The sequence below is a fragment of the Tenebrio molitor genome, chromosome 7, assembly GCF_963966145.1.
Source record: "Tenebrio molitor chromosome 7, icTenMoli1.1, whole genome shotgun sequence".
Classification (NCBI taxonomy): domain Eukaryota; kingdom Metazoa; phylum Arthropoda; class Insecta; order Coleoptera; family Tenebrionidae; genus Tenebrio; species Tenebrio molitor.
The window spans coordinates 4,017,827-4,033,504 of record NC_091052.1 but is presented as its reverse complement, the minus strand read 5'-3'; the positions used below and the strand labels follow the sequence as shown (position 1 = coordinate 4,033,504).

General features: G+C 33.5%; 1 protein-coding gene across 1 annotated transcript in view; it reads right to left on the bottom strand.

The window, feature by feature from the left end:
- The window catches only part of LOC138134565 (metabotropic glutamate receptor 5-like), a 32,685-nt gene extending 18,610 nt beyond the window's left edge, over positions 1-14,075 (bottom strand). The window contains exon 1 of the mRNA XM_069052904.1: positions 13,917-14,075. The gene's annotated coding sequence lies outside the window, so the exon portion shown is untranslated. The remainder of the gene's footprint in view (positions 1-13,916) is intronic.
- Between the last annotated feature and the right edge of the window lie 1,603 nt (positions 14,076-15,678).

The window sequence follows — 15,678 nt, the reverse complement described above, 5'->3', positions numbered from 1 at the left end:
GCAAATAGCACCCTTCGGTTTTTTACAGATTTAGATGGATCATTAAAATTTATTTATATCCATGTAATGTCGCGTAAAATAAATTTTGGTCGTCAAGGTCATTCTTTGACACACTGGAAAGTGCTCTAATGTGAAACGGGCAAGATCTTGTCAACTTTTTGGAAATTTCAACTGGGTTGCCATCCTAGCTTCTGACACATCCGTCTCTATCAGCGAAATAATTTTTACTTTGTTACGATATTGGGACCATAATTTTGAATGTTTAGAATAAAACTTTGACAATTTTTTTGACTGACGTTTTATTGACATTAGCCTTAATTAAGCAGGCAAAATTTTTCATTTGTGACAGTAGCGGTAAATGTCAAAATGACCTTGACGATCAAGATTTAATGCTCGCGACTGTACGACCTTTGGACTGATTTTTAAAAGCGAAAACAAAGTTACTTTTAGCCACATTGCTTAATTGCGATATTTCAATTTCACAATTAAAATTAATGTTGAAACTGATTGCCATTTTCTTTTTGCAACTACGATAATTGTTTTTAGAACTCTGAACGAACATTTTGGAGAGTTTCGGGCTGGATTGCCCTCATTTCATTCCGGATCCTTTCTTTCAGTTGCTCAGGTGTACCTGGTCGATTGAACTAAACTTTGCTTTTGATGTAGCATCATAAAAAGTCTAATGAAGTGAGATCGGGAGACCCCGGAGGCCACTTAGTAAATCCCCTTATACCAATCTTTAATTGTACACTGATTTAGGCGTTTTAGTTCAAGAAATACGGAATGTGGGACATTCTTAAATTTATTGTTGTAGTTTGTTAATTTCAAAATTACTTTGCTGATATTTAAATTCAGCCATGTGAGCTTCTTTTTCTCATTAGAGAATTTATTTTCTGTTGAGATTTCATTATGAAATTGTGAGCTTCACTGATTCCAGAAACGGTACTTTTGCGAGGCGACTAAGGTTTGTGGGCGAGGCGATAGCCGAGTACTCGTAAAACTGTTTTTGGACATGTGATGCACAAAATTTTTTGTGCCGATTTCTGCGGATATTTGTTAAATAAAAGTTAAAGCACTTGTTTTAATAATGTTTATTAACTCCAAGGAAACATTACATGTAAACACATGGATTTATTTCCATTACGCACTCAATGTTTAATATTTATGCCAAGACAAAGTACTTGGTTTAAAATCATATGTCAAGATTTGAAAAAAATATGCCACTCTGAAAATATTAAGAAGCTTTCTTAAAGCCAAAGATGTAAAACTCCTTTGGTTCCTAAGTCCCCTCTGTTGAATACGCTTAAGACCCTATCCCTCAAAATCTACAAGATCATTAGAACACGTTATTCAAGCTACAAACACACCAGTTTACTTAAAGTACTCTTGGAAATATTACATAAGAAATTTATTTTCCTATTTAATTACGTTTAAAACCGGCGCCTCCGCCAATTTGCTTGATAGAATTATTAATTGAAATGGCAGATTGTATTAAAATCTCTAGGGAACACATCTCGTCAATAAAATTCCAAGTTATCAATTTTTCAACTGTGATTTTACTTCCAAAAATGTGTTCATGTTAACAATCGCGTGTTGTTTTACGAGGGTGTGTCTAACTCCGTTTGTTTCTATTTAAAACACGAAGGTAAATCGAATTTTTGTGAAAATGTCCAATTATTGAATTAACCACACGTTTAGAGTGTACTAATTAATTAATAAGACGAAATTTAAAATGAATTTTTTGTACGCATAAAAATGAAAACAATATAAATTTTCCGGGGCTCTAAATTAGTTCCAGATAAATGATCCCTGGTTCTTTGTCGCTTCAAAAGAGATTTGTGAGGGATATTACATCATATTCCATTAAAGCCGCCGTCAACAGTTGGTGTCATTTATTGGACAAAAAGATTTTGTTCTGGGTGCTGAGCCCGCAGAGAAAATATTAAAACTATCACAAAACACGCAAATTTTGTGGTGGGCTTATTTTTGCAATCCAACAGCCGGTCCATAAATTTTCATATTTCCATTAGCTAATTTAATTTTTCAGCTTCTTGCAAATAGCCCGGGACATCTATTTTCTTGGAGGAAGTGTGCCGTAACGACATAATATGTCATGACTGCGCCATCAAAATATCGTTAGGGGCAAAAGCCCCATTTAAATATCGCACCAAAGTATTTTCGTGTCAGTGTTTAAACAGTTGGCCGATCCGAAAAAAAGTCACGACTTAATTGCGCCGCGTCTCGTTAGTAAATGAGCGAGTCTGTATGCATGGGCTTTTAAAATTGATATTTTAATTCAAGTCTGTGTGTATCAATTCCGAGTTCGCGTCTGCAGAAATTCAGGAGCTTTCATCAGGGCCGACTATTAGTCCAACATAAAAAAAAAATACATCTCCCGCATTTCGTTATTTAATCTGCTCAAATGTCAATTAAACATTACAAAGCATCGCAAAACAACAATAAAACAAGTTAACCCTAATTATTCCCCATTTCGGACCGGCTAAAACGCAACAATTAAATCCTGTGCGTTCCCGTCCGGAATTTTTCAGCTGGATCCGGAATATTTCATTACGACCGGCGGTTTAATAAAAGAAGGCGAATAAATGTCAAATTTATAAATTATGCAAGGGAGCCGAGTTGGAATTTATGTTGGCATGTTTAAGCCTTTAAGAAGTCCCCGTTTGGGCTCGACTTTAAAATAAAAAATAATAAATCTTTTGATCCCATATGTAAATAATGATGCGCCCTGGGATCGACTTTAATACGATTGAATTCGAGAGAGAAATTCGTGTCGGAGCTTGTGCGTTTCGCCGAGGATCACGACACTCTTCGCTTGATCTCGGATGGAGTTCCGGTGTGACTGAGACTAGGATATTAAAATTGTCTTCAGATTTCTCGGTGGAAAGTTTCACGTGGCGAATAGACTGGATCTTCGGATTTTACAGACACAAAACTCTTTCTATCGTTGCTTGTTGCTGATGTGTAAGGGCTCAAAGCCCGCCGACTTTCAATTCTGATCAGCCAGCTCCGATCCTTCAAAAATTTGAACGATAAAATACTTTCCACAAAATCCTGAATACAAATTTCTTTTGCTATTTCTTAAAAACTCTAGATTTCTTTCTAATATCTCTTCACATCAAATGCCAAACAAAAATAATTAGAATGTTAATTAACAGGAATTATTCTGAAGGTCAAATTAAAGAAAATAATGGTTTCGTTCTTTAAGACCATACAAATATAACTTGCGCCACAGGCTATGCTCTTGAGATTATGTTCTGTCACATTAGTCGATAAGCTCTCGGCGTATCGAGCATCTTTGACGCGACATTTCCTAATTATGTTTCAAACTTCAAAATGTTGAAGCTGGAGATCAACCTCGAAAACAACAAATTTGATTGTTGAAATATGATTGACCAAAAAACTTATATGTAACATCCACATCTGTTAACAAAAGACTTCTTTTATGTTTCTTAAGTCCTTAACATTCACATGAAAAGAATACTGTTAAGTTATAACAGATTTTTTTTTCCATTTCGGTGTCGCAATAAGCATTTTGTAACATTGAAAACAGTTGCACAAAGTTCAATCTTATAAAGTAAATTCAGGATGGATTGGGTATTTCAAGGTCAACTAATTTTATTTTTGGGTATGTGATTATGTCTTGTAAATAGTGACATGCAGGGAACCAACATAATGCAAATTTAGCAATGCTCAATCCAACTTGAACGGTGTATAGACTACGTCCACTGGATAGAATGCCGTTTTTTAAATATCCTTAGATAACAAAACAAACAAAACAAAACAAAAACAAACCACAACATTAAAATATTAACAAAGTATCATTGATTGTGTTGGTACTATCTTGAAACATTCGCGCCACTGATTCTCATTGGTTGTTATGAAACCCAAGCGAAAAATAAATTATTATGACATTTCACATTTTAAAATTGTCAGTGCTGTCAAGTAACTAGTTTAAGCATTTAGATTTGCGGTTTTTCATCTTTAGAACATTGTTTTGCGTTTCTCTGGTTTTAAAGGTCATTAGTTTTAATTGTGTTGCTGTTTTGATCTGTTCTGTTTCGATTTTTTGTTGATTTTTTTTTGAATTTGTGAAGTGAGTGCGTGCCTCATAATGAACATCGAAAATGATACAGAGGTAATTTTTGTTCATGCATTAAATATTAAATAATCTCTTGTTTGTGTTTAGCCATTTCCGAAAAATGCTGGATATATTAATTTCTGTAGACAGCCTTTTTCGGAAATTCTAAAATGTATTGTGGGTTGCATTTTTAATTCCGTGTCGGGAACATTTTCACTCGTGAAATACTCTGTATTAATAAAACCTAATAACTATATTACTCCTGCTCTTCTTTCGTCTTTCCTAGTGTAAACATGCATAATAATAATAAAACATCACGTGTAAACCTACTCTTTCCATTTTTTAAATTTAATTTTTAATGAAATGACATTGCTTCATCAATACCAACCCAATTCCATTAAAATAAAAGTCACTAGATAATTATTTTATATTTATTATTTGACCAACAAATAACTGAATTGAAAAATAATGGTCATCCAACAATCAAACCAATCTAGCCGTAAACTTGTAGACAAATCCATCATTTCTGTAGCGTTCTGTATTCCCTCACAACAACATTCTCTAGCTTAGCAGTTTGTTTTTTCGATTGATTTGTACCCTCTTTTTTATTATCGTTATTTACATTGCTTAATCGAGCTGCTTTCTTGTTTTTGTTACAACATCCAGTGAAAAGAACGCCAACTTACTGTGCTGCTTATTTTTATTTCTAAACAAGCCCAGGAACAAAACAAAAATCGCTGTTTGTCGAGCGACATTTCTTTACCTTTTTTATTTAGTTCCAATCAGACATATTTTATAAACTGCTTCTCACCTAGTGCTACTTTCCTGTCATAATACGGCCTCCGGAGAAATCAAAAAGTTATACCGATTCGCTGAATTCCAAATAAAATGTTGACGTACCAACATGTTATTCTGCAAGGCAAACAAAACCGGACGTATGGAAATATCAGACAGGTTCTTCCGTTTCTTGTGCGCACAGCTAAGCTCTCGCTTCAGTCACGCTTCGTTAGCTATAAAATAGATTGAAGTGAAAAACTAATTTAACCTAGTTAAAGTCGTCCACTACTTGCTCTAGAATTTGATCAAATTCGCTTTATAATAGGAAACTGTGGCGTTCGCATTTTAATGGAGCAAAAATGGTTCATAAACCTGCAAGCTGATAATTAGACTGGAAGTTAAGAAAATTTCAGATGGGGTCGTTTTGTGAGATTGTTAAAAATTAATTTCCCTAATGGAAAGTTCTTTAATTTTCAAATCGAAGGTAGGGGTCTTCTAAAAATATGTACCTTCCCTCAAGAATTAATGTCGTGTGGCTGAAACGTCACATAACTCGGGAACCAAGGGCACGCCCTCAGAATGACACAGGCCCTTCATAATAAATGGATTTCATACACATCATCTATTAGATCTAGAGTAAGCGAGATATTATGTCGTCACCTTCAAAACTCCTTGTGAATTATCAAGGGATCTATCTATGAAAATTTTATTGCATCTGATATGCGCCCTAATTCACCCAGTTTCCACCACGAGTAACAGATCCATCTAAAATTCGTAGTTCTTATGGCAAGTGCCCCAATCAATACCACCTGTTTTTATCGCATTTTAAAAATAACACGGCAGATTCAGGATGTAAGTTCAAGCTGCAAACATGGCGTAACGAATTCAAAACAAAATTTGCAACCTTTTGTGTTTGGCGCGAACAAGAGAAACAGTTTTCTATTTCCCTGAATGTAGCATCCGGACAAGTGTAAACTCGCTTTATCGCGGCATTTATTGTAGAGGCACTTAATCGATGAAAAATTGAAATGTTTTTTATGTCGAAGCTGAAAATAGACCAGTCTATTTTAAAAACGTAGGTGGAAGTTATACATGGGAGTGTCGACATTGAGAAAAATATATTCACAGCGTGCATTTTTTATGCTGTAGCGGGACCAGTTAAAATTTTAAGAGGGTGCATTGCTAAAAAATACGAATGTGGGATGTTCCCCGGGGCGGTGCACCGCAAAACACTTTCCTTTTCAGGTGAAAAACCGAAAAGTCGCTCTGCACATTTAAATTAGGCTAACAATGGGGTGTAATTGTTGCGGCCGTGGTACTTTGTAACAAGCGCCAATTTATTACGGCATCCCACATTATGTTCTCTTCCGTCTAGTTGTGATAATAAATTTAATATCAAAGCGTGTTTTGTTAAATGCTTTAAACTGGCCGCCTAACTGGCAGAACATTAAATTAACCGACAAAAATTGGGGTAATATACGAAGTTTTCGTTGTTAATTCCGCGTTAAAAATTATTTTGTTAACCGTCCCGGACGGGCCCTTTCGGTTTTGTTGCGTCGGTAAAAGACAAAACATATTCAATCAAGAATAAATATAAAATTTATAACTTAACGCTACTAAAATATCTATTCACTCAACTTGGAGAGAAGTTCCAAAAAGTTTTGTTGTCGAGATTATTTTTACTATAATAACTCAGAGCTGTTGCTTTTAAAAGCTCGACTTTATTAAAGTCATAAATTCTACCTCATAACAAGAAGAAACTGTAATTCTATAAAAATAACTTAAAGAGAATGTCATTTTTGAAGATACAATTCTCGCTATCACCGCAGTAAAAATGTATTTTTAACGCGTCAAAAAAGTCGCTTCCACATCCTCCATCTAAATTAGTACTGTTATCTGTGGTGTGATATGATATTTGGCATTCTAAAAATAATAAATATGAAAGCGAGAACCGACTCGGTGATTCCTCCTCGGAAATAACAGAAAAAATTCACGTCTTAGATCACTAACCTCGTACAAATTGCATGTATTCATTCCTCCTCTAACAATAAAAAATTGCACTCGCCTTGGCAATGTTTCCTTTTCAAAGAAATAATTGATTCAAACGAGTTTATTCAAACCTTATTTCAGACTTTTGTTTACAATGCAAAAATCAATGCAGGCATCATTTGCATATTATGTGACCACACGAGTTCCAATGAGTGAATATAATAAATTCAAAAAGTTGTTAAAGTGAGTGTATGCATAAATTCATGAGCATTACTGCGGTCCAACGTTAAGAGATGCTAATAAAGTTTATGTCCACTTAATATTATGAAAAATAAACAAGATCACCGAAAATAATATTGAGCTGAGATAAATTACAGTATTTATGTGTATTACGGGTTGCGTCGCTGACAAAATAGATGATAGGTAAAAGTTGTTAAGAGTTGAATTCAGGCATAGGGACAGTTCCGGTGATAGACCCCATTTGTTGGTGTGGGAGCCAAAAATAGCGAAAAATTTGAGTTTTTTCGGTTTTTTGTGAATAATTCTTAAACGAAAAAATCGAGGTAAAATTTTTTCGGCTCAAAAGAAGCGCATTGAAAAGAGGAATCCAGCGGTGTAGATTTCATTGCCATATTATGTTTAATAAAGGAGCTATGGCCGTTTAAATGTTTTTTCGGGGTGAAAATTCGATAGAAGGTAGGGGTTCATGGTTTTTTCGAAAAATTTTTTTGTCGCCGATTCGAACGAAATTGCGGTGAGTTATTGTATAAGAGAGTTGAATTCAGGCATAGGGACAGTTCCGGTCATAGACCCCATTTGTTGGTGTGGGAGCCAAAAATAGCGAAAAATTTGAGTTTTTTCGGTTTTTTGTGAATTTCTCTTAAACGAAAAAATCGAGGTAAAATTTTTTCGGCTCAAAAGAAGCGCATTGAAAAGAGGAATCCAGCGGTGTAGATTTCATTGCCATATTATGTTTAATAAAGGAGCTATGGCCGTTTAAATGTTTTTTCGGGGTGAAAATTCGATAGAAGGTAGGGGTTCATGGTTTTTTCGAAAAATTTTTTTGTCGCCGATTCGAACGAAATTGCGGTGAGTTATTGTATAAGAGAGTTGAATTCAGGCATAGGGACAGTTCCGGTCATAGACCCCATTTGTTGGTGTGGGAGCCAAAAATAGCGAAAAATTTGAGTTTTTTCGGTTTTTTGTGAATTTCTCTTAAACGAAAAAATCGAGGTAAAATTTTTTCGGCTCAAAAGAAGCGCATTGAAAAGAGGAATCCAGCGGTGTAGATTTCATTGACATATTATGTTTAATAAAGGAGCTATGGCCGTTTAAATGTTTTTTCGGGGTGAAAATTCGATAAAAGGTTCATGGTTTTTTGGAAAAAAATTTTTGTCGCCGATTCGAACGAAATTGCGGTGAGTTATTGTATAAGATGAGCTGAATTCAGGCATAGGGACAGTTCCGGTCATAGACCCCATTTGTTGGTGTGGGAGCCAAAAATTGCGAAAAATTTGAGTTTTTTCGGTTTTTTGTGAATAATTCTTAAACGAAAAAATCGAGGTAAAATTTTTTCGGCTCAAAAGAAGCGCATTGAAAAGAGGAATCCAGCAGTGTAGAAGTCATTGACATATTATGTTTAATAAAGGAGCTATGGCCGTTTAAATGTTTTTTCGGGGTGAAAATTCGATAGAAGGTAGGGGTTCATGGTTTTTTGGAAAAAAATTTTTGTCGCCGATTCGAACGAAATTGCGGTGAGTTATTGTATAGGATGAGTTGAATTCAGGTATAGGGACAGTTCCGGTCATAGACCCCATTTGTTGGTGTGGGGGCCAAAAATAGCGAAAAATTTGAGTTTTTTCGGTTTTTTGTGATTTGTACAAACAAAATTTAAATCGAAAAATGTCGCTCGCGTTTCCCATTGGTCTATCTTGATTGATTTAAGTGCATTCGCTCGCATCTTCTTACAACGTTTTATTGATTAAAGAAGTTATAGTAAAACTCTTTTGAACATTTCTCGTTGATGCTGATTTAAAATACTGAACAAACTTCTGTAATTGGGACCGGCAGTTGATATTTGGAGTTACCTTTGCAGTTTTGGCCGTTTTGCTACACAATTAGTGTTTTTGCTGATTTCATGTTTATTGAATATGCCTGCGTTTCCACGAACACAAACATACAAAGATGCTTTCACAATAAATATTACAGGGAACAAGTGTACACCTTATCTTGTGACAATTATAAACCCACCACGTGACGCAGTAATTCCTTTACGTTCCGAAGCGACTTTCTTTGATCTGTTATCGACTGACGGCGTCTGTATTTGGGGTTCATGAAAATTCACATCTCATTAGGGCCCCGCAATAATTTTCTTTGGGAGCATATGAAACTCTATTATAGACCCCACAAATTTTGTCATAAAGTAGATTATTACTTACTAACACATAGTTTCGGTGTTTCACTTAAGTGGTTGTCGCATGTTATTATTCATCAGATGTTAAATATTTGTTGTTATAATTTTTCACAAGACAGTTGAAGGCACGTAAAAATAAACAATTATTTTGTAAATGTAAAAGATTCTTCCAACCGACTTGAGGATATAATTCTATTCTAGTCGAATATATAATTAACCCTCCCATGTCTAACTTCGTCACGTCCCTTAAGAACTTGTTATGCCACATTACTAATATAACAGGTCTACATTTCCACATTTCCTCACTTACACTTGACAGATATTCGCCAACAACTATTTATAACACAAAATTTTCTTCATCAAAATTTCTATATAATTGGATTTTGGTATCTATAACATCCCTTTGTGTCTATTCAAGATTTTGAGCTTCAACTTTTTCCATTCTTTGTTTGAAAATAATCTTCATTTAATTAATAGTATGTTATATTTACATAAATTTGTACATGAGGTAAATAAAAGTTCAAAGATTTTCATAAATTAAAAAAAAAACAATTTGTTGTTATTGTTCCATATAATTTGAAACATGACTGTTATCACTTAATTTATTTTTCTATATCGTGCAATAACGTGTTCCACATAAATGCAGACCGACTAACGCATCGAACAGATAATATCATTATCTCTCTATAAACAATATTCATATTAACGTATTTTTAGTTCTGCTCAACAACCACTTGTTGTATGTACATACGCAAGTTTAACTTGAACGCATAGATACGTGAATATTCCGTTTACAAACGAAACAGACAACCAACGAAAAGAATTAATAAAACTAATTTAAAAAAGTACTGTTGTTAGTGGTTTGTTCTGAAAGAAAAATATATTTTGTAGACCGATTTATAGAAAATTTAATTTACTACTTTATGGCTACAGTTATTGGTTTATGTTTGAAGTACTCTTGCTGAAAGAAAAGATTTAATATTTTCCTGCGAAAAGTTATATTTTCATTTAAACTGTAGAGTACTAGAAGAAATCAAATTCGACCCGAGAAAACGATATTTGCGAGATATTGTCTACTCAAAAGACAGAATATTATTCCATCGGATTGGTAAGATCTACATATCCATCAGGGTTTTTACATTATTCACCAGAAACACGGACCCTTTCATATTTGAAAGTTACAGGTTACGAAGCAATCTGAAAAATCAAATAACTGGGTTTTAGACGTTCAGATCAACAACTTTTCTCACGGGAAAATGTTAAAAATACTCCCACTTGACCATTAAAAAAATGTAAGTTTATATTAAGATCATTTAGAAAAGAAATGCAGAAGCTTAAATTTCCCCCGTGAATTTCATTTCCTTGTTCTGCCAATTTAATAATACATAGTTAATTTGCCTCAAATATTTACTCTAATATCTTAAAAAACTACAGAATACTGAGAAGTTCGATTTATGTAATTTGTTCAAATTTTAAAAGATCCCAGTGAATTTCAAAGTGTGCAGTTAATGTACAAAGTGATCAAAAAGAAAACAAATCAGAGCAGGCTTGCAAATTATCCGTCATGTTGTAGCGGAATCCTATGCAAATAAGCGTTCAATCTATGGGCGTAGACAATTTGTGGTCTCAAAGGCTACTTTATAATAAATCATACCTCATGAATTTTATAATTGTGCATTTTATTATTATTATCTGATAATAGAGAAAATTTACCAAATAAACAAGAGCAACATTTTGCATTCGGAAGAATGGGTAATTTACTAGCTTTATTGGCAGACGCGACGCCACTGGTAAACACTGGTATAAGACTAATTTTTCAAACTGCATATTAAAAGTACACAAAAAGTGCCGTTAGATTTAAACAGCTGATCAGAGTGGTGCGTTCATAATCGACTCTTCAACGCCAAATTAAAAAAAAACACTCGTTGCTTAAGTACCTTTTTTTCTGTAAAAATGTATTTTGTATTGTTTTATAGTTGTTGCAGGCCAATTATTTGGATCTTTTATATCGTGTTTGACTGTTTGCCCGTTTCGTTAAAACATGCAATCACCCCTGAGATAGGGGATTATTGTGCCCTTAATGAATGAGCACTTCTTTTGATTGCAATCATTCCGAATCAAGGCAACTTTTAAGTAGGGCATAGCATATAAAGTAAAGACTTATTACTGAATTCTACTTAGCAAAAACGCTAATAAATAATTTCTAACTAAGACCTGATGTAATTAATCTAGAAGTTCATTTATTAAGTTCAAAAATATGTACGAGTATGTAATTTGGGGCTTGTATATTAAATTCTACAAATTTTCTCCATGAGCAACTAGTTAACACAAGAAAAATATCTTAAGCCTCTGTGGTAAATTTCTGCGCCCACGCATCCGAGAATCTCCCACAGATCAAAGAACACATGTTGATTGTCGCTGCTTCGTTATTTCTCTTTCAACGTGACTACTTGTTACAAAGTACTTTATTAATAATTGTTTTATAAACAAGAAAGGTATTGTAAACCATATAAAATAGAGTTAACAAAAATGCGGCGAATTTTTATTATGCAACACAGGAAATTTTCATTCGGTAGTTCTTATTAAACGCGCTGATGTCTTTTTCATCCAAATTGAAAATAACAAAATGCACAAACGTTAATTCGTCATATTTAAGCTACGCTGAATAATATTTAAAGGTCAAGGTTTTGTCTGAATGATGCAAAACAATGGCCGATGATATTTTCAGGAGGCAAGACAAAATAAAATCTTAATGATGCAAGTTCTACTCCTTTTGTTCGCTTTATGTATTTATTGTTAAAAACTCATTAACCCCACGGAATAACAGGGACGTAGTTACCTTTAAGAGTCATAACAGTAATTGTCAATGTCATAAACAAGGGATTTGTCATTTTTACCCAAAGGAAAAAGAATTTTAAACGAAGACAATGGTGAAGCAACTGCAGTCCTAAAATTGCGCAACTTTTAATTCTTTTAAATCTTTTATATTCGTCGTCGAATAAAATGGACTAATATTGTTTGGAAAGACGTAAGAAAATAAAGTGGAGTAAGCGTTCCCGTGTTTATCTTATTTCGAATAAAACCTCTTTTCAATGCAGTTATTATACGCTTCGTCCGATATTCGTAATTTAAGTCTATAATTCAAGAGAGACGTTAATCTTAATTTCCGCATAAAATCCTTGGCACTTTTAATTAACGCCTATACAGGCGCATTCTGAACAAGAATTATTTTTAAACAGCCGATTCAACCATTGTGTTGAAACAAGTTTGTCTCCCATTTGTTGGTTTAATTCTAAAAAGTAGGTAATCTCATTTTCTTCATTTGCATATTATCTCATTCGCGAAATGGGAATTATAACGACATTACCAAATTATAGGGAGAAAGACTGTTAATAATTTCAAAATAAAAAAATTCAATTTAGTTGCTGTGGCGGGAACCATCGATACCAGGAAGTAAGATAAGGATTTTAATAATAACAAATATATACATTGCATTTTGACGCAAGTTTCAATTAATTATACATCTACACTATTACATCCATTAATTATTGCTTTTGGAAAGATAAATACTACATATTATTGTACAATAAAATCGATACAGATGGTATTGTTTCCAACCAAGTAATTGATCAATAAATTATCATGCAAAATAAACGAACTCAACAAGTGTTAATGAATTACTTCCGTATTTGCGTGCAAATATTCCGGGAAGCTCCTAATTTTTTAATATTCATAACAAGTTGCAATTTCAAAACATTCTCTCGCTTGAAATTCATTTTAAATTGCTAAAGTTTTATCATTTTATTAAAGACATATTTTGTTGTCAGTTCCATAACCCCGCAAATACGCACCCTATTAATTTTATTGTCGGAAAAGTTTGGGGTGTAGGTTTGAAAATAAGTCGAGATTTTGTAACAACCACTATAATAGAACTGACTAAGATTTATTAGTCGTTTTGGCTGGCATCGCATTAAATGAAATAGATGAACATATTGAATTTGACAAATGAAAATTTTAGATGTTATTGCGAAGCTTTTATTCGCACATGCTGATCAAATCAGAAGCTTTAAGTCGATGAAAAATCCATGAATTAGTTTCTCACATTTGCGTTAGCATAAAATATGTAGATGACTTAAAGAAATGTAACCAATTAGATAAAAAATACGTAGTTCAATCAGATTGTAACTAACGACAAATTGAAAAAATAAAAATGAACCTTTATGAACCTAAAGGATGCGAATATTGATATTAGATAACGTGCAGCATTTCGATGAATAAAGTGAGTGAGTAATGATAAATTGAAAAAACAACTACCTACATAGTCTAGGAGGTGTAAATATTGATATTAGATAACATGCAAAATTTTTAAAATTAAGAAAAATAAGGAACTCACTGACATCTAAAGATTTATTACTCTTGGTCAGAAAGAATTTACAAAAAACCTATCAAATATTTTTCACAATCCTCCTTAGGAAAATTGTCATTATGACAATACATGACAAGACTAAATAACTATAACTATGTAATATAATTGGCGTTTCAACATTTATTTTTTATAATGTGATATTTCTTGTCCTATCGACGTCGGAAGTATTTAAAAAATTTACAAAAAAAAAATTGAAAGCACAAGAAACTTACAGTTGCGAACTCATGAAACCACGAGGTTCGTGCTTGTGTAAAGTTGATGTTTCACTATCATACGCCAGCGACGCTTTTGAACTGATGTTAAATCGACGCGCGAATTTGCAAGGCGCTAATACGTGCGCCGACGCTAACATGTGTCCGATAACGTGTGATAAATTACGCAATAGTTTTCTTAAATCCTAATTCTGCAGCTAATCCCACCAACCCATCGACAATCACAGAAATAAAGATAAAATCTGAATAAGTTTACGTAAACGTAAGCTTTCAACAGAGATTTGTTTTTATATTGAATTCCACCAGTATTCATGAGAGGGTGTTTTTCTCATAAGTTTCAAACAATGGTATGCTTTCTAATAAACGAAGAGTATGTTTGTGGACTTTTTAAGTGTGCAAAATAATTTTTAATAGGAAAAGTTTAGGTGGAATTTACCAGGAAACCGTTATAGGATAGTTTAATGATAATGTTATGGGCATTAAATATTGGGCGTGTAAATATAAATTTGGTAAAGAGTGTTCTGTAGGAATTTTGTGGATGGATGTCCACTACAATAATATGTTACATTTATCCAACACGGAAGTTTACTTTACTGTATCTCGGAAAATACGGCCCCTTTTTGTATACATATTTTGTGTAGGTATCTGTAAACTATAAGAGATAGGAAAAAATCCAACAATAAAAATGTTTGTTATTTCACGTTATAGAAGAGTAGATATGTAAATCAAAAATGAAAAATTATCCTTCATAATATTTGTCTGGTACTCACAGCATCTTATTCATTTTTATAGGTCGATTTTTTTCACGTGAAAAATGCAAAAACAAAAAAAATAAGTCACATGTACAGTCGCGAGCAATAAATTTTGCTCGTCAAGGTCATTCTTTGATGTCATAACCTATCATCATGTTGTATGATATTAATTGTCATTTTGTTCTCATATTTTTGACACTTTGTTGACATGGGCATAATCAGGCAGGGAAATTTTTTAAATTTGTGACAATCTAACCAAATTTTGAAATGACATTGACGACCAAAATTTATTGGTCGCGACAGTACATATTATTTGAAAAAACTATTTAAACGAACACAGTACAGTAAGCATCAAAGCATTCTGACGAAAAAAAAATGGTTACAAAAGGTATAATTATTATTTTCCATTGTGCGAAGATGCGTGAAAAAAAAACGAAAATACTCGTATTTGCCATTAGAACATTTTGGTTATCGCTTTTCATTATCGAGGTAAAGCGAAAAACGGAAGGAACTCAGATTTTCAGCTACAGCTAATTTTTTGTGGGCGTCAGAGACTACGGTAAGTTAAGTTTCCTTGTAGTGAAAAACTAGCTATATGAATCTTATATCAGATCAATTATGAGAAAATAGTTCCGACCATGTTAAAAATTTATATCTATAGTTAAGAACAGACAGCAATACATAAATGATGTTGATGACTTATTAGTTATTACCATTAGCACATGCAGCTCTTGAACGAATTCCTGTTCCTGTTAAAGTACCTACTACAAGTTAGAAAAAAGATTAAAACACAATCTTGCTCAAAGGACTCTTTGTTTGTGGCCAAGAAAAGTTTACAGTACAAGATAAAACTTGCATTTGGAATTGTCACGAATCCGCTCGGGATAAGATGGTTCGGCGTCGCCCATACACGGAAATTCTTCTTCTTGAGTTTGACATGTACCGAAATCCGCGGGAAAGAGAGTCCGTCCATGGCTAGCTATTGTAACGATCTCTTACGGTTGATCTTA